General features: G+C 50.5%; 1 long non-coding RNA gene across 1 annotated transcript in view; it reads right to left on the bottom strand.

Moving 5' to 3' along the window:
- Positions 1-17,532, bottom strand: part of LOC129628050 (uncharacterized) — a 28,724-nt gene extending 11,192 nt beyond the window's left edge. Inside the window, exons 1-2 of the long non-coding RNA XR_008702706.1 lie at positions 17,349-17,532; positions 503-789 (exon numbers count right to left, since the gene is read on the bottom strand). This is a non-coding gene — a long non-coding RNA (uncharacterized LOC129628050). The remainder of the gene's footprint in view (positions 1-502; positions 790-17,348) is intronic.
- Positions 17,533-19,342: the final 1,810 nt, after the last annotated feature.

The following is a 19,342-nucleotide window of genomic DNA, read 5'->3' as shown; positions in this document are numbered from 1 at the left end:
GTGGGTTGCCATTTCCTTCTCCGGGGGTCTCCTGCATTGCAGGCAGACGCTTTAACCTCTGAGCCACCAGGGAAGCCCACCGTACGATTTTTTTAAAATTAGCAGATGAAAAAAATAAATAAATAAAAAATAAAATTAGCAGATGATACAGAGATCTTTAAAGATAGTGGCAGGAGATAAGTGTATGAGGTTAAAAGCCTCAACTTCAGACAGCCCTTTCCCATGGTAACCATGGGGAGTTGCCTGGTAGGTCTCTCCTCCTCCCTGCAGTGGTGTGGGCTGTTCCACCTGGAGCTGCCGACGCCCTGGGCACAGATCTCCATGCCTCAGGCAAATGGTTCCAAACACCTGTGCCATTTCCCCTCCGTAAAATAAAACCGCTCACAAATGCGCTTCTGTTCCTCTCATACAAATGGCAACAGCCGTTGTTCTTATTGGATTGTAGATGAATCACTCAGAAAATATTTTTGGGCACATTATAGAGGCAATAACATAAAAGTACCTGGAAAATGGTTCTGTTTTGTTTTCCACTTTGCAAACCCAAACTGGAGCCTGGGGTTGTATTACATATTTTTGTCTCCTGTTTTTGAACAGAAGTGCTCTGCTCATTTCCACTCCACGCTGAGGAGGCGGACACGTCAATCACTCCTGAGTGGGGTGTGAACCCTTCGGAGGGTCCAGTTTGTCTTCGGCCGCAAGAACTTGAGTGAGAGGAGAGGTGAGTCTGCAACGCCAGCCTTTACATCTAGGAAGAGTGATGGGGAAGATGGAGGTGTACATCTGTCTCTTCTGAGGACAGAAGAGAAGAGAGAGAAGCAGACAGAAGAGAAGGGAGAAGCAGCAGTGAGAAGTCAGGCTGAACCCCAGGAGGACCAGTCTCACTGCCCGGAAGTGAGCAACATTTGATCACATCTCCTAGAGAGTTTATGGGGCTAGACAACCATTTGTATGGCATGTTTTGGGTTCATATCTGCCTTGTGGCAGATGGAGGGATAGATGACCCATGAAAAGCCCAACACTGTGGCATACTAGGAAACTCCTTCTGTGACATCAGGGGACTATCTGGTACCAGGCATGAGGGTCTTGGAAGAGAATGCGGGCTTCTCTCTCCGTCCTGGAGACCTCACTTCATCAGTCTCTTCCTCTGCTAAAGAAGGGCCGGCTGACCACTCCACAGCCTCTCATGCAGGCCTGGCAGGCAAGGCTTTCAATCATGTGTCCACGAGTCCATTCCACACCCATAGTTCTGCTGACTTCCACAGAAATGCCCCCGCGAGCCCCTATACCATCCTGCTGAGAGCTTTGTGAGTCTTAATTCCAACATCAACACATCACAAACAGTGAAGTGGGAAAGAAGAACAAAGTCCTGATACATGCTCCCAGGAACTCCCTTCTAGTTGACACCAACCCAGCAACTGCTCAACCAGTGATGAATCCACTTAACTCTACCATCTCCCATTCAGAAAATTGAACCTAAAAAAACAGAAGTGTGGAGATGATGAAAAGATCAGTTTCTAGGGGTGGTGATCGGGGAGAGATGAGTAGGCAGAGCACAGAGTATGTTCAGGGGAGTTAAAGTACTCTGCTTGATACTGTAGTGACAGATACATGTCATTATACATTTGTCCAAACCCATTAATGTGCTGCACCAAGAGGGAACCCTTAGGGAAACCATGCATCTATGGGTAATTATAGTGTCAGTGTAGGTGCCTCCTTGGTAACAAGTGCACCATTCCAATGATGCTGATGGTAGTGATGCTGATAATGGGGGACACTATACATGTGTGGGGGAGAAGGCAATGGCACCCCACTTCAGTACTCTTGCCTGGAAAATCCCATGGACGGAGTAGCCTGGAGGGCTGCAGGCCATGGGGCGCTGAGGGTCGGACACAACTGAGCGACTTCACTTTCACTTTTCACTTTCATGCATTGGAGAAGGAAATGGCAACCCACTCCAGTGTTCTTGCCTGGAGAATCCCAGGGACAGGGGAGCCTGGTGGGCTGCCGTCTATGGGGTTGCACAGAGTCGGACACAACTGAAGTGACTTAGCAATAGCAGCAGCATACATGTGTGGGAACAGGGGCTTTGTGGGAAATCTCTGTGCTCCCACTTCTAGTTTATTGTAAAAACTAAATCTTAAAAATCTTAAAAAAAAAAAAACCTGAACCTAAAGTAAAAAAAAAGTTTGCATGTTGTTGGAATAGTTTGTGATAAACACTCCAAGGGCACGCATGTGTGCTCAGTCATGTCTGACTCTTTGCAACCCCTTGCACAAAGGCCTGCCATGGTCCTCTGTCCATGGGATTTCTCAGGGAAGAATACTGGAATGGATTGCCATTTCCTACTTTAGGAGATCTTCCTAACCCAGGGATCAAACCCATGTCTCCTGCACTGGCAGGTGGATTCTTTACCACTGAGCCACCTGGGAAACCCACATACATTCCAAGTAGCTTCTTTATTCCAACTCTAGAAGGTCTAAAACCACATATGTTGGCCTGACCAGTCCACAAATTAGTTTGTGATTATCCCAAGTAGACTCTGTTTTAAGACAGCATGGATTTATCTGACACCCGAATATTAGTTGGAAGGGATGTGAGGTCTGGTCTCCTCTCTCAGTCACTTCCTGGCTGGATCACCCTGCTTAACATCTCTGGGCCCCAGTGACTTCCTCTGAAAAACAGAGGAGACAATATCTCACCTTCATCAGAAAATCTCTCAAAACCCCTTAGAGCTCAAGGGCTACATACAATTCCTCACAAAATGGCCTCTACAAATGAATATTTTTCCCTTCTTATTTGTCAATTAAAATCTAAGGGCTAGGGTAAGAGGCAAAGCACAGGCTTTGGAGGCAGAGAGATCAAAGTACAGATCCAGGCTGCCATTCAGGAGCTCCAGGACTTAACCTCTCCAAGCCTGGCTCAGATCTCTATCATCAAAACAACGACAGCTACCTGCATCACATCCAATGCAGAGTAAACATAAGACCACCCCCTTCCTGCTTGGGCACCAAAGAGCTCTCCAAGCCCAGATCCGCCATGTGGCTCAGTTCTTTCTCTTAGATTTCCTGTCTCACCCTTTCCTCCCTTTAGGAAAACATGGCTTTGTCCGTTCCCTGCCAACTGATGTGCTATTAGTTAAGTTTTCTCTTGTGGCCAGATATTACCTCTGAATTATAAGTGAAAAGACAGGGACATAGGAAAAAAGGGGTGGGGGGAGTCATTCAGGAGACAAAGCCTTAGGCCAGACCCTCTATTTCTGCTCATTAAGCAGTGACTGCTGCCCTGGGCTGGAGACCCTCTTCCCCTACCAGTCCCTGGGCATTCGGAGGTTCTCGGTTGTTCTTCTTACAATATTGGATCTGTTCAATGCTTTATATTCGGTTTGCCAACGCAGGGATGATTCAGAGCAAGATTGGGTTATTACAAATTCAGGAGGCACTACACACACGGCTGTCATGTTTCAGTTACCCTTTCTCTCGGTTTAATAAAATTTGCCACACTAATACAAAGCCATCTTTTATCGTTTTTCCCTGCAGTTGTAACAACTTGTCCAGCTCCCTCCTGCTAATTAAAGGAGGAGGGGATGCAGCAGCTCATTGGAAAGTGAGTTTCCAGGGAGGCTGTAAATATCTTTGCAGCCACTTAGCTCTGGTTCTTATGGACCTTTAACGGCCTGCGCCTCCATGATCGGAGCCCTAATGAGGTCAGCAGCTGCTGGACGCGGCAGGCAAAGCCCTGCTTGGTGGCTGCCCGGGTGCCCGCAGGCAGGAGAGGAGCCCAGCGCTCCTCCGGGGCTGGATGACGTGGGTTCCGCAGTCCGTCCTCCCACGCCGCCCCAGCGTCACTGCCTCTGATATGTGTGTGACAGTCTCCCTGGCAAAGAGTACCCACCAGAGTAACCGCGATTGGGAAGGGGGTCGGTTTGACAGGAACCATCCGCACCCCCCCCCCGCCCCCCCCCCTCCCCGGCTTCTCGCCCCATCCCCGCCCCCGGGGTGGAGCAGACAACCGGAAAAGGGTAGGAGGTGGAAGAAAAGGAAATGGGAAGGGAAAGAGGAGCTGTAAACAAAGAGCTGCCCTTGTGTGAAGTCCTGAGATGGGTCCAAAGCCGCCCGCTTCCGGAAGGCCCACGCTTTGTTCATCATCCCACTCCCGAGCCTTCGGGGAGCGAGACAGGGAGAGGGCGCCGGTCTTCACTGCGAACATCTACCTCCGCGCCGGTGTCCATCTGTCCAGCTAATTACCTGCTACGGCAGCCAGGCCGCTGCCCTTTACAAATGAGGCGCGGGCGAGCGGGCGCATTATCATTCCGGGCGCAGGCGGTCTCCCCTGGCCGGCTGGGCAGGCGCCGGCTGACTGTGGCTGCAGGAAGCCTCGGGACCCGGGCTAGGGCAACCTTAGGGCAGGGCGGGGACCGGCCCGGTCCCTATGCGGGACAGGGGTCCTTCCCCCAGGAGACACCTGTCTCCTCTCTGAATCCTAAGGCCCTTTCCATCCGTGCGCATCGATCCCCCTCCTAGAGCCAAGTCGGGGAATCAAAGCAGGCCAGGCCAAGGTCAACGCTGGGGCGGGGGCGCTTGGGGCCAGGAGGCCCCGCCCGCCCCTCAGCACAGCTCGCCCGGCTGATTAGCATGCGGCTGCCGTCGGCCCTGCCGTCCCCCGGCTCGGCGGCCCGGATTCCCCGGCCCTCTCCCCGCGCGCCCACACTAATAAGTTTACAAATGGAAGCCGGTGGCGCCGGTTGCAATAAAAGGCAGAAGCTCCGCTCGGGCGCTTCAATGAGAGCATTTTCTCCCGCAACAAGGGGCTGGATTCAGCTGCCTGCTGCCGTCTGAGCGGGACCAGTTGCCAGAGTAACGAAAGCCTAGCGCACACGTGGGGAGAGGGAGCGGGCGGGGGCTCCAGGGCTCGCCGCCGCCTTCCAGGACCGGCAGCCCTTCCCCTGGAGCACTGCCTCCGCGTCCCCATCTTTCCACTCTGTAGGCGCTCTCAGGATCCTGCCCCCTCCCCACACCCCAGCCTTTTAAAGGTTCTCTGAGAGCTTGTATTACATTCAGGAGACACATCTGGAGCATCTAGTCTGAGATGCATAATGTGCCAGGTCCAGGGAGTCAGTCTGGAGTCAAACTGGACTGTAGCTATGCTCATGGCGGGCGCGGGCGACAGAACAGGACCCCAGGTGCGGTAGGAGCCAGAACTGGCTCAAACAGCCAGAGAGAAAGCAGATGGGGATTCAACTCGGTATGAACAACAGGTGGGCTTTTCTGAAGGGTGGGGAGGAATTCGGCGCTGGAGAACGAAGATGCCCATGATGGAACACTTGGATCAAAGGAGAGTTCCAGAAGTGCTGGGGTCTGCTGAGCTGAGGGAGGAGGCCAGTTGGATGGTGATCAACTCTGCCCATCCCCCTCATAACTACAAGAGGGCTGCTGCTGCTCCGCCCCCAGCCCTTGGCCTATGCATGGCCAAGACTGGACCTAGCTTTTGGTCCTCAGTTTTCAGAAGTTCACATTTTACTCCAGAAAGTCAAGGTTGCCATCCATCCTACTTCCCTTCTAGGGTCCTAAAAATATAAGGATTGTCTTATTTCCTTTTATAAGCTTCTCCTTGGGCACAGAGTCCTTTCCTGGTGGCTCAGAAGCTGCCTGCAATGCAGGAGATCAGGTTTGATCCCTGAGTCAGGAAAATCCCCTGGAGATGGGAACGGCAACCCACTCCAGTATTCTTGCCTGGGAAATCCCATGGACAGAGGAGCCTAGCAGGCTACAGTCCACAGGGTCGCAAGAGTTGGACACGACTTAGCAACTAAACAACCTTGGGCACAGAGTTCACCCAGGACCCAGAAGTTGTTCCCTAGAGCCCAGAGAAGCTGGCACCTGGAAACACGACCTCCCCTCCACCCCATGATCTCACAGCTGCCGTCCCAAAGCTAGGCTGCGGGTTTCAGGGCAGCTGCCTTCCAAACAGCCATGTGCTAGTATCCTAGGAGAAAGCAGGGCCAAAAGCAAAGCTTACTGGCCAAGCAATCCTTAGGCCACACGGGAGAAGACAATAGTAGACACCATCCATATGTCCAATACACACAGAGTTGACTTCCTTTGTAACTGACAAAGAAGAGGTTGTGCCTGGGGGAGGATGAGGTAGGGAGGCACACTTCCCTAGCCCAGTTCCTGGGAGCAGGGCCAGCTGGGTCCCTGCCTGCATGACTGACATCTCAATAGTCACAAGCATCCCCTAGCCCAGTGATCATAATACATCTACTTCATCCACATGAACAGGCCCGGGTCCACAGTGAGGATCCCCGCTGCCACCAAGCAGGCAGGCCACACAAATTTGGGGACTCGGCTACCCATTCTGTCCCCCCAGACCTGGCTCCTCCCTTCTCCACAAATGACGAACCAGCACAGAGTCCTATCAATTCTCCTTTCTAGGTCCTTCAGATTTGTGTACTTCCAGACCTTAGTTTAAGACACACACATTTCACACTAATGTCCACAGTGGCCTCATGGTTTTTCTGCCTCCTGTCCAGCTGCTGAGTGGATCTCAACCTGTCCCCTTTTGTAGAAATCCCTGAAATGGCCTCCTGCTACCTTTAGTCTGACATACAAGGCTCTTCACAATCGGATCCCTGCCAACTCCCTGGCTTCTCCCCTTGTACCTTGGCTCCCACTGCTTGCTATGACCTAAACACAAGTCCTCACTTCCGTGCATGTGTTGAAACGCTTCCCCAACCTCATGATAGCCTACCTCCCATTTTTTCCCAACTGGCTCCTCTACATCCTGTTAGATTCAGCTTTTGCATCACCTCCTCCAGGAAGCCCTCCCTGGTTCTTTGTCATCCATCCAAGGCTGAGCTCCCTACTCAGATGTATTCACCTGCTCTCCAACTAGACCCCGAGCTCCTCAGGGGCAAGGCTTGGCTCCCTCAACTTTCCAGCAAGGCCTTATTAGCAAGTGATTCAAAATGACTGAAAGTCAGATGAGGGTTTGATTCTCAGCTCTTCCATCTGTGAAGGTTGCTTAATTTCTCTGAATCACAGTTCTCTTACTTAAATGAATAACAGTAACATCTTAAGGTTCTTCATGTTAAATTAATTATTGTGTTTATGGAATTTAGCACAATGTTTGACACAGAGAAGATGGACTCGTCTCTTTATTACTTGTTTCTCCTCAGCAACCAGTGCTTCTGGAACATTCTAGCCACCTACTCACAATGGCTGAATGAAACAAATGCCTGAAAGGAAGGACATGACATGGTTCTGAGTCTCCTCAACACCTGGCCAAACTTCCTTAGATAGGCTTTGGTTTCTTTGTAGCCCTTTTCAAGTGGGTCACAAAGAACTGGTGACCAGTTGACATGCCCTCATCAGATTTAATGGGTTGGCCCAAAAATTTGTTCATGCCTTCCCGTACGACGTGATGGAAAAATCCGAGTGAGTCTTTTTGCCAACACAATATACAGTGTAGTCATCCAAGAGTCCAATCTGGATACATGAGTGGGTAAGAAGGCAGGAGAGAGACACAGACAGGGCTGAAGGTGGGTGCCTATCTTTGGGTCATCTTGGGACTTGAGGGAGGAGACAGGAAGCTGTTCATAGTCTATATAGACTTCACCCAAATCTCCTCCTCTGATGTTTCCTGAGCCCTAGAGATACATATGGGCTTCCCTGGTGGCTCAGATGCCTGCAATGCAGGGGACCTGGGTTCAATCCCTGGGTCGGGAAGATCCCCCAGAGAAGGGAATGGCAACCCACTCCAATATTCTTACCTAAAGAAATCCATGGACAGAGGAGTCTGGCAGCTTATCTACTGCCTGCTCTGTGTAGTCTGGGATACCATTTCTATTCGTGAGACCCTCTCATGGTTTGCCATTGCTGGGGCAGAGGAAGCCCAGAACAGGCTCCCCGGCTCCCCAAATGGCTCTCCAGCAGTGCCAGGAATTACTGGGACTGATGCTTCCTCTGAAGCAGGAGGAGGGAGGGAGGGTGCCCAGCAGGTGTGTGGGTGGATAGGCAGGAAAGCCAAAACAAGAGGGAAAGAAGAGAGAGAAATGCTTGAAGCCCGGTAGGTGCAGATCTAGAACGCAGAGGGGAAAGCCTCCATCAAAACCTTTTGAACTTCAAAGTGCGCCGGGTTGATGACCTGCAGTAACCAGTCCTCTCCTGACTGCCCTCAGCCCAGGGTCTGCTCCCTGTCCTGGTCCAAAGCTGCTGCCTCTGGGAGCCCCTGCTCCACCCACCCTCACCCTGAGACCACACACCAGGGAGCTGGACCGGCTTGCTCCCTCCCTGGATGGTTTGCAATTTTAATTTCTCACCTTCCTAAACAGCCAAGATTTATGGCACACTTGACAGAAATATTTAATTTTCCAAATGTCTATTATTCAAAGGCTGTGGAAATCTCCAGACCTAACATTTCTGCATTAACATCCTTCTCACACCGAGGCCAAATAAAGATCTTCCCAGAGGCATGGAAGCGGGGAAAGGAGGGTGCAATCCAGGGCAGAAAGGAAGGGCCCCTAGACAGACCCCCAGGAAGCACACACCATCCCCACCAGATGCACCAAATCACACATAAAGCTTTTTTATTATCATTACTAACATCAGCAAATGCTTTATTACATGCCAGGTATTGAGCTAAGTAATTTTATTTTTTTTAATATTTATTTTTATTTATATATTTATTTGGCTGTGCCAGGTCTTAGTTGCAGCATGTGGCATCCAGTTCCCTAACCTGGGATCAAACCCAGGGCCACCCTGCATTGGCAGTCTCAGCCACTCACCCGACCAGGGAAGTCGGGTACTAAGCAATTTTAACAGCCAGGACCCCATTTATCTTTACAACCCTATGACGCAGCCAGTATAATTATCCTATTTTTCAGGTGGGGAAAGTAAGGCATAGAGTAATCAAGATCACCCAACTAGAGCCCCATTTCACTAGCTCCTAGCCACTATCGGACTGCTTCTTTTGTATACATGATGGAAATGATCTCTTTCTTTCTAGTGGTGTAACTATTTCTATTTCCAATGGAACTAACTGTCCCATTTAATTCCGTATCTCATTAAGTACTGGATTGGCCAAAATATTTGTTTGGGTTTTTTAATAACATCTTATGGAAAACCTTCACGAGCTTTTTGGCCAACCCAATAGATTCATAAAGTCAGTGTGTACATTTGTGAAGGGACCCTGCTATCCATGGAGCACTGCTGCAGGAAAAACAAATGTAGTCCGGTCCCTTGTGGACCACGATCTAAAAATCTATCAGGAAAGCTGGGCACATGTGCAAACAATGCAGCTTCCACACAGGCAGAACCATAATACCACCCAGCTAGGGGCCTCAACTCTACTGAGATAAAGGAGGAAACAAAAAGGACTCAGAGCAAACAAGAGAGACCCCTCCTGGCCCCACTCTAAGCTAATGCTGAGAGAGTTTATTCACACTAAGTGCAAAAGAGGCAAGAGGAAAAGGGAGGCAGACAAGTGGGCAAGAGTAAGAAGAGGCAGCCAATGAAGCAGGAGAAAAGAGAAAAGTCACAGGAACCCAAGAAGGTCCGCTGTGGGGGGAAAAAATTATCCCACCAGGCTCTGGAGCATTGGTTCATTATCAGCCAGGGCCGTTGCTGTTTAGTCGCTAAGTCGTGTCTGACTCTTTGCAACCCCCTGGACTGCAGCCTGCTGGGCTGCTTTGTGCATGGGATTTCCCAGGCAAGAACACTGGAGTGGGTTGCTATCTCCTCCTCCAGAGGATCTTCCCCACCCAGAGATAGAATCCATATCTTCTGCATTGGCAGGAGGATTCTTTACCACTGAGCCACCTGGGAAGCCCATAGCACCCGGGTAGTAGCTAACATTTATGATCACAACCCTGAGAAATGAAAAAGTAATCCAACTGTATTCTGAGTACACTGGTTAAGAGAGCATGCCTATGGCTGATTCATGTTGATGTTTGATAGAAACCAACACAATACTGTAAAGCAATTATCCTTTAATTAAAAATAAATGTTTTTTTTTTAAAAGCTCAGAATGAAACCTTAAAAAAAAAAAAGAAAGCATGCATATTAGTCCTACTTTTCTTATGTCCATTTGGATGGAAAGATTTCATTAAAGCGGCCAAAATATTTTTTTAAGTTTTGGTCCTTAAAGAAGTAAGTTACGTTCTGTCACTGGTTCTGTAAGTACCATGGTCAGTCAGGACTGGGAGCTCCTGCTGGACAAAAAGACTCTGCCTGGAGGGGAGGGGAGTTTGGGGGGAGAATGCATACATGTATATGTATGGCTGAGTCCCTTTGCTGTCCCCCTGAAACTATCACAACATTGTTAATCGGCTATACGCCAATACAAAATACAAAGTTTAATCAAAAAACAAAGATGAAGATTCTGTCTGGCCCTCTCTGCTCAGGGCTCAGGTAAGCACTCAATCAGAGATGAGAGTCCCATGGCTGCTGGGACTTCATTCACACATGGCTGAGAAAGTAGGGGAAGCTAGGGAGCCCCTCTCCCCCAAAGCCAGTCCTGAGGAGCCCGAGACCTCATTCCCCAGCTCCCTGGAGGCCACGCTGAGAGCAGAACTACCACCACCTAACCCAAGGGGACCTTTGCTGTCCCCTGAGGGTCGCCACTCCCAGACTTCTCTAGAAGGAATCCTAATCAAAGTTGTCAGCAGATAATATGCGAGGTTTCTCTATCTTCTTAAGCATGTGTGCTCAGTTGTGTCTGATCCTTTGCAACCCATGGACTTAGCCCGCCAGACTCCTCTGTCCTTGCAATTCTCCAGACAAGAATACTGGAGTGGGTTGCCATTTCCTCCTCCAGGAGATCTTCCCGACCCAGGGATCAAACCCAAGTCTCCTGCATTGTTATGTGGATTCTTTACCACTGCACCCCAGGAAAAGTCCCCTATCTCCCTATGCCTGGTCCTAAATGGCTCTAGTCTGTTACAGCCTAGAAAGGTAACAGAAAAAGTAAACGAAGCAAAAAGATGAAGCTCCATCACCACCACCATGGTTAGGCTTTACTAAGGATCTCAGAAAGCTCTGTAAAACCAGATGCTCACAGTTTGTGAGTCAGAACAAGACAGAAAGTACGGCACAAAGAAAGACCAACCTATGAAACCCGCACCACATCTGAATGGCAAAAACTTCTGCCCATTTTCTTTCTATGTGAACCTAAAATGTCCCCTGAATCCATCTCCTTCAGTCAGCTGAATTCATTCAATTGTTCCTTGTATATAATGTACTTGCCTGTTAATTTTCTACTTTTTATGTTGTGTGTAAATGCCACTACATTGGCACAGCTGAACCAAAAACATCCATGAAGTTTTTAACTTACTTCTTATGGGGGGCAGGGGCAGAGGCAGGGAGGAACTACCATTTATAGAACATTTAGTATAATGCAGACACTTCACATAGGTCTCCCTCATTTCACCTCGTAACAGCCCTCTAAGAGGGCCATCATTCCCATTTTACATATAAGAAAACTGAGGCTCAGAGAGGTTAAGTAAGCTGTGCAGAATTGCACAGCTAGCAAGTGTCGAAGCAGAGATCTGTTTCAGGAGCATTTGACCCTGACTCTGATGCCACCAATACCAATACCACCTTCTTGATGCTATCACCCGCAAAAGAGCTAAGCCAGGGACAGGGAAGACTGCTTCTGACTTCAGACAAGAACGCTCTTCCTTTTTGCCCTAACCCTGGCTGGCATTTCAGGGGCTGCCTTACATGATGAATGGGCTCAGGGCTCACACGAGATGTAATATGTCTTGATTTAGTGGGGCGCTTGATGGGTCATCTGATTAAATTTTACTTGCAAAATTAATTCAGATTGTCTTGGCTGGGTGCTCCTGTCGCCCAGACGGCAGAGAGGCTGGGAAACTGTAAACAAGTGGTCAAGAGAAGAAGCTGGTGATGGTGGGAGTGTAGCGCCAGAGGCAGGGGACTTCAGCAGCAGGAGGTACTGTTTTCTTCCACCGATGCAACCGAGCCCGCATGAGCAGAGGGCAGGCATCTGGGAGGGGCGCCGTGCTGAACCAAGTCTCCATGGGAAGAGGGTTCTTTGTCCCATGATGATGGTCAGAAGGTGTTAGCCGAGGGCAGAGGCCAGGGAGGCAAAATAACCTCGGAGGGCTCCTCCCAGTCCCTGAATCCTCTGTGTTCATAACACATGGCCCACACTGCTACAGCCAGGAGAGAAAGACTCAGCCCGGACTCCTGAATGCTGTCAGCAGGCAGCTCCAAGAACACGGCCGATGGCCTTGCAGTCGGGGTTGATTTACACCTCAGACAGGCCACCTTGGCACAGCAGTAGTTGGAGGTCGGGCCCTCCTGAGAGCAGACTGCTGTCTGCACCGGGCCGGCTCCAATGATGGAGTCAGCTCACACCAGGAAGAGGAGGTCCACTGGGAGGCGAGGTCCCCAGGACAGGGTCCCTGTGCCACCAGAGGGGATGGAGAGTGATGAATGAGCAGGAATCAGCAGCCAGTGCAGAGTGGAGAGAAATTCACACAGGGCTGGGAACGAGACTGCCGGTCACCATTAATGGAGGAGCACAGAGGAGATGAATTACTGTAATTATGAACCTATGGAGGGCAGTTTTTTTTAAAGTGTCCTCCCGTGTATGTACACAGTAGGTGATGGGGGTGGGTTTTCCTCCTAAAACAAAGCATAGGGGTTTAAGCCCCAGATACTGAGGATATATGCAGAAACCTAGGGACTTTTAAAGAGTGAGTGAACCGAAAGGAAACCAGGAAGCTCCCCCAAAAAGCAGGCACCGGATCCCTACCTCTTTGTGGAGTTGGCAGGAGGGAAGTGGAATCGATGGGGGTGAGGGCGGAGGAAAGGGAGGTGCTGCCTCCTGGATGCACCCTGCCTTCACCTTGTGAACCGGCCTGATCTGACTCCCATTTTAAAGGTTTACTCTGCCAGCGATTGAAGGACAGGTTGTGGGGAGGGGGCGGGGTACACAGGAACAGGGATTTGAAGAGAGAATGGTAGTTCCATCTAGGGTGATGGTGGCTAGCAGAAGTTGAAAGGTGATTAGATTTGGGGTCTGTTTCTCGGGTAGAACAAACAGGATTGTTGATGAATATGGATTGCAAGATAAAGAACCATCAATGAATGTATGGCTCAGACTGGCTGTACTGTTATGTATACCAAATGGAATGACCTTTCATTCTCCCAGGCTGACCCTGACTCCCCAGCAATCTCCCCTTCAATTTAAATCTTGACCTAGACCCACCCCTTTCAACTAGCTGATAATTTACTTTAATCCAAGTTAAATAGCCCTTTGTGTGCTGGCAGGGAAACTTAACCATCACCTGAAAATGTATTTCTATGAGAAAAACTGTTTTCAAGTAGCCAACAGCCAATTTATAAATAAACTGCCAGAAATATGACCTGTACGTAAGTGGGAACTGCCTGTATAAATGTTGTCATTGCCTAAACCGTCAAATTCAAGGCAAAGCAATTTCTGTTGCCTCCAAGATTAACGAGCCCAGCCTGGCTGTGCGACTGTGATTCTCGGTGGGTGGGGCCAGTTGTTGCTGTTCAGTCACTAAGTCATGTTCGACTCTCTGCGACTCCGTGGACTGCAGCACGCCAGTCTCCCCTGTCCTTCCCTATCTCCCAGAGTTTGCTCAAATTGTGTCTATTGAGTCAGTGATGCCATCCAACCATCTCGTCCTCTGTCATCCCCTTCTCCTCCTGGCTTCAATCTTTCCCAGCATCAGGATCTTTTCCAATGAGTCAGCTCTTCGAATCAGGTGGCCAAAGTATTGGAGCTTCAGCTTCAGCATCAATCCTTCTAATGAACATTCAGGGTTGACTTCTTTTAGGATTGGTTTGATAGTGACAAATGTGGCAAGAAGGCCCCAGGCCTCTCATGATGACTGAGCCTCTGGGGACAGAGGTAAAAGGGACTTGTAGACTTGATGCCACTCACAGCTTTCCTGAGAGGTACAAAGAGCCAGGGATAAAGGGCAGATCTTCTCTCTGCATCCCCTGTGCCCTGCCCACCCCACCACCTAGACGCTGGGTGTTGCTCAATTCTATTTGTCAAATAAAAAGCTACCCAGAAGGGAAAGGCAGGTGGACTGTGAGTGAGAAGGATGACTTCTGTGTACCTCTCAGAGCAACCTCAGCCCCAACCTGAATTCCACTGATGGCAGAGAAGAAGGTCTGGGAGCGTTGGCTGGGCGTACGGGGACGTAAGCAGACCTGGGTGGAAAGCTTTCTTAGCAACCTCGATGCAAATCAGAATTGGAGAAACACAAGCCAGACCCATCACTGCTGTGTCAGCTCCGGAGAGAAGCCTTTCCACCCTCATCTGGCCCGGCACCTCGCTGTGGCTTCTGGTTCACCACCCAGTAATGAGAACGCCCAGACCTAATGAATAGCAGGAAGCAGCACGACAGGCTCTGCATTCAGAATCCCCGCCAGCAAAAACCACCAGAAACTCAGGCTTTCTGAGGCTGGAAACGTCTCCATTTGCAGGAGTTACGCGTGGAGTCATGGGAAAGACCGGGAGATAGCGCACAGTCATTGGCCACCTGCACTTTGACCCAAGTGTGTGTGCGCTGAAGGACACGTGGGCTGCAGAGAACCTTCTCGGGCCCCCCAGTGCTTGCTGAAGCAAGCACTCCGTCCAGCGGACCTCCGTGGACACCCCCCTTCCTTCCGTGACACTGGGTAACAATGTGGATGCAGTCTTCCTGCCACACCCTCAAACCCAGCAGATATTCCTCATCTGAAAGGAGGGCGAAAGGGGCGCAGGGCCATCTGAGCTCACTCGCAGGAGACTGGAAAGGAGGAGGAAGCCAGGCCTCCCTGTGACTTCATGCCACTCAGCAGTTTGGGGAGTGGAGAAGCAAACCTGGGAGGAAAACAAAACCAAAGTGGAGACAGTATTTCTTGCAGGGGCCGCAGGGGGAGAGGCTGTGGTCCAGCCCTGACACCCGACCGCAACCCCAACACTGAAAGAGACGGCAGGACATGCTGTGAGACCGCAAAGGCCTTCATGGCAAGAATAATGAAGGAACTGCCCCTCTGATGAGCCAGGGCTCTTTTAGTGCATAAATTGTTTCTGCCAAGATATCCTGGGCTCCAAACCTCACACAATCTACAGAGCCTTCTGCACTCCCACTGGGGCCTGACCCTAGGTTTTTTAATGTTAGATATTCATTCACTTTCCTTTTGTTCATGGTGCCTACAGATGCCTACAGTTCAAGGCTATTCCAGGGACTGTGTGTGTGTGTGTGTGTGTTTGACCCCTAACATTCTCCCAGTGTCAGTGTCTGCATGCACCCAGCCCTGTCACATCTGTGCCCCCCCCAAGCTGGTTTCTCTGTGTGAAAGCTTGGCCTGGACACTGTGGCCTGGACCTTCCTCAGCCCTGTCCCTCCCACTCCACCTCCAACTCTGCCAGCTTTGGGAAAACATGGTCTGCTCCAGTATGAAGAGAGAAATATCTGGGTACAAGAGACACGTGGGCAAGCAATCTACACTTACTTGCTTGTTCAGATTCCACAGAACACAGTCCTCATGACATGCCCCCTCCATCTGGTCCCTGACCCCTTTTCACACCTCCTTCCTTCTCCGGACACAAAGGGTCCTCTCTCTCACAGCTCCAGCCCCTGAGGGAGCCAAGTGCTGTTTTCTGGTTCCGAACAGAACCCCCGAGTTCAGGTCCTAACTTCCTTTCTCTGTCGCCTCTTGGAAAATTAACCCACTTCTCGTTTCTCTAGATCTGGGTCAAGTTGCCTCGCTTCTAATGCTGTTCATCCCTCTGACCCCACTCACTGCCTCCACTCCCTCCTCTTCCATCTTCACCCCACATAACCAGTGACATCTAAAGTAACAATTCCAGCCTCCTGGGAGGGTTGGTCACTCCTGCTCTTCCCTCCTTTGGTTTCCAGGCACCACCTCTCCTGCATTCCTCCCTTTCAGTCACCCCCAAGGCTCCCCAACTCCCACCTGGAATGCTGATTCCCCTGGTCTGATCTGATCGCTGGCCCTCTTCTCTCTCACATCACACCCTCTTCTGGGCAATCTCATCTAAACCCTTCACCTGCTGCCCATTAGCTGATGATCCTAAATGTTTATCTCCAACATCTTTTCTATCTCAGAAGTTCTTGGACACGCATAATTATGGCTCCATATAATCTCTCCCTTGCAAATGACCTCTGACTCTTTACCCCTTCCACCCTCCTTCCATTCCCTGGGCTGAGTTCCCAGTCCACCTGAATCCAACTCTCTGTCTTCTCCACGTCTGCACCTCAGGCACCGAACGTTTCGGGAGGTGAACAAAGAGCCAGGCTGACTGTTGGCACTATAACTTTATAACCACAAGCTTCAGACAGGCACTCAGCATCACCCTGTACTCCTCCTACAGATCCCAGGTAAGGTCACCCTACCCCCTGCTCTCAGACTGCTGTCTTCTGCCCTCCCTCCTTCCTCAATAGCCCCTGGGACTCTCAGCCCCTTGCCTCACCCTGTAACCCACTGAGAAAACAAGGAAAGAGGAAACCCCTTAATTTCTCACCACCAAGTTGGCAGCCTTACCTCCTGTTCTCAAATTCTCTGTCATCCCTCCACTTCTGCTCCAGGAGAGGCCAAATCAGTTGATTTCAAGCCCTCCCTTTCATTCAAGAAGGGATTCCCCCTCTCTCCTGTATTATCAATTTATCCCCTCTACACTAGATCATTTCCATCACTATTCACACACTCCGCCATCTCCTGCCTTTAAAAATAAAATGTCCTCCTTGAACCCACATCCCCCTCCAATCACAGCTCCATCCCCTGCTCCTGGTCACAGCTCACCTCAAAGAAACTTCAGTGATCACACCCCTACCCCTCTCTTCCTATTCACTCTTCAGTCACCCCAGTCTGGCTTATCGAGGTCACTGATGACTGCCATGTTGCCAAATCCTGCAGATGCTTCTGTGTTCTTCTTCGGTGTGACACCCCCAGCACTCCTGGATACAGCTGACCTCTCCTCCCTGGGTGCCGTGGCTCCTCATTGCCTGGGCTCCTCTCCGTCTTGGCCACTCTCTCTCTCCATTTCCATCACTGGCTTCTCCATCTCTACCAGGCTCTAAGATTGGCAAACTCCAGGGCTCTGCCCTCAGCCCTCTTCTCTCTATCTCTGTATTTTCCCCCTACATGACTTTTTTCTTAACCACTGATGACGCCCAAATTAACCCTGACCCTTGGCTTGGGCAAGAGACTGATATCCAACTGTTGACTTGTTATGGCTGCTTAGTTGTCTGATTAGCATCTTCAACAGAATCTGCTGAAAAGAGAAGTTCCAACCCATCCCGCCCACCAACCCAACACTCCTCCAGCCCCGTTCCTCACCAGCATCACTAACAGCTCTGTCTTCCTCCAGTCACTCCGGTCCTTCCAGTCCACCCACAGCAGTCTTGTTGATCCTGCACCAGCTACCCCAGGACTCTGCTGGCATCATCTGCCCACTCTGCCATGACCACCCGAGTTTAAGCCTCTCCTCCGCCCACCTGAACAGCTACAACAGCCTCTCGAGGAGTCCCCTGCTTCCACTCATGCCACTCTAGAGTCCATTCTCCACCGGCAGCCAGAGGCATCTTTTCAACATGTAAATGAGATCATGTGCTCCTCAGCTCAAAATCCTTTAATAGCTTTTCATTGCACTTGGAACCAAATCCATCGCAAGTGACAGAAAACCCAACTCAAACTGGCTTAAATGATAAAGACTAAATTACTGATAGCAAAATGTCTGAAGACCTCATATTTTCGCACCTCAATATCCAAGGGAGCCTTTTCTACCACGAAGGGCCCTGGAGGCCAGGAACGGCCCTGACATCCGACTGGCGTTCTCTGATCCTGGGCATCTGTTCTCGTACAGGTTTCCCTGGTCTTCCCTCATTTCACGGCAGCTACTTGTCCCAGATCCTCCTCTACACCCCAACTCCACCGGCTGCCCACAGCCACCCTCCTCAGCCTCTGCACATTTCAGTCCCAGGCTTCTGCTCTGAGCCCAGCAGCATCTTGTGGCAAATAACCTTTCACAGGTGGCGCTAGTGGTAAAGAACCCGCCTGGCAATTCTGGAGACATAAGAGATGTGGGTTCCATCCCTGGGTCATGAAGATCCCTTGAAGGAGGGCATGGCAACCCACTCCAATATTCTTGCCTGGAGAATCCCATGAACAGAGGGCCCTGGAGGGCTACAGTCCATGGGGTCACAGAAGAGTCCGAATTAACAGCGTGTGCAACCTTTCCAGGCTTAGGGTGGTGTTCACTGTGCCTCTCCCATCCTCTGTCTAACCACAGGTCCTTTTTAAAGGAAAAAAGACCTTTTTCATTTTTTAAAGATTATTTTATTTTTTAATTTTTATTTTTTGGCTGCACCACACAGCATGTGGGATCCTAGTCCCCAGAACAGGGATCGAACCTGTGAGACCTGCATTGGAAGCAGAGTCTTAACCACTGGACCACCATGGAAGTCCCAGAAAGAGAGCTTTAAAACATGGGCTGCTGCAGCTCCCATGAAGCTCCCTCTTTCTTGGTTCAACTTTGTGTCTGTCCACTGCTGCCAACTAACAATATCTCATGGGTGGATAGGGGGCATGTGTCTTCTGATAAGAAGCAGCCAAGAAAGAGAGCATCCTTCAGAACGTCGCCTCTCCCCCCGGCAGGGTCCAACAGCTGCCTAGGCCAAGCAATCACCCTTGCTTTTCCGACCAGCATCGTGTGGCCCCAGGTTCTGCGGCCTAGAATATTGGTTTGGAGTTGTGCTTCCACTCAGAAGGCCTGGCCTCAAAGGAAAAAGCTTGGTGCTGCGACTCAGAGGGCCCTGGGGCTGGGGGGCAGACGCCCAGGGACGTGCCTCTGCTCCAGGGCTGCACCCAGGTGGCAAGACTCCCTCTAACCCACAGCTGTGCATCCTCCACACTGCCATCAGCTCGTCCCAGAATGCCAACGGGATCACACTGTTCTCTCTCCTAGAACCCAGCAGCTGAGAAGAGAGAGTCTGAATCCCCTAGTAAGGCGATCAAGGAACCAGCATGCTCCCATCTCCTCTCCTGTCAGCCTGCCATCCACCCAAGCAAGACATGCTGTCTCCGACCACCCTCCCTTTTCCATGCCACCCACCTTCACTGTCTCTGCCTGGAGTCCCCTTGTTTTTACACCGCATGGTTCCACCTTGTGCAGTTCTCACCTCCAGTGTCCTCCACATATCTCTGCTCATCCCCACCCCCATCAGAACTAGGGTCACCTGGGCATCCATATACTAGGTCCCCTTCTACACACCTGCCTTCTACAGACCAGCATTTAAACAACATGACACGAGGCGTATTCTCACACAACAGGG

The sequence above is a fragment of the Bubalus kerabau genome, chromosome 15 (genome assembly GCF_029407905.1).
Source record: "Bubalus kerabau isolate K-KA32 ecotype Philippines breed swamp buffalo chromosome 15, PCC_UOA_SB_1v2, whole genome shotgun sequence".
Taxonomy (NCBI): Eukaryota; Metazoa; Chordata; class Mammalia; order Artiodactyla; family Bovidae; genus Bubalus; species Bubalus kerabau.
This window is presented reverse-complemented; position numbering and strand designations above follow the sequence as displayed.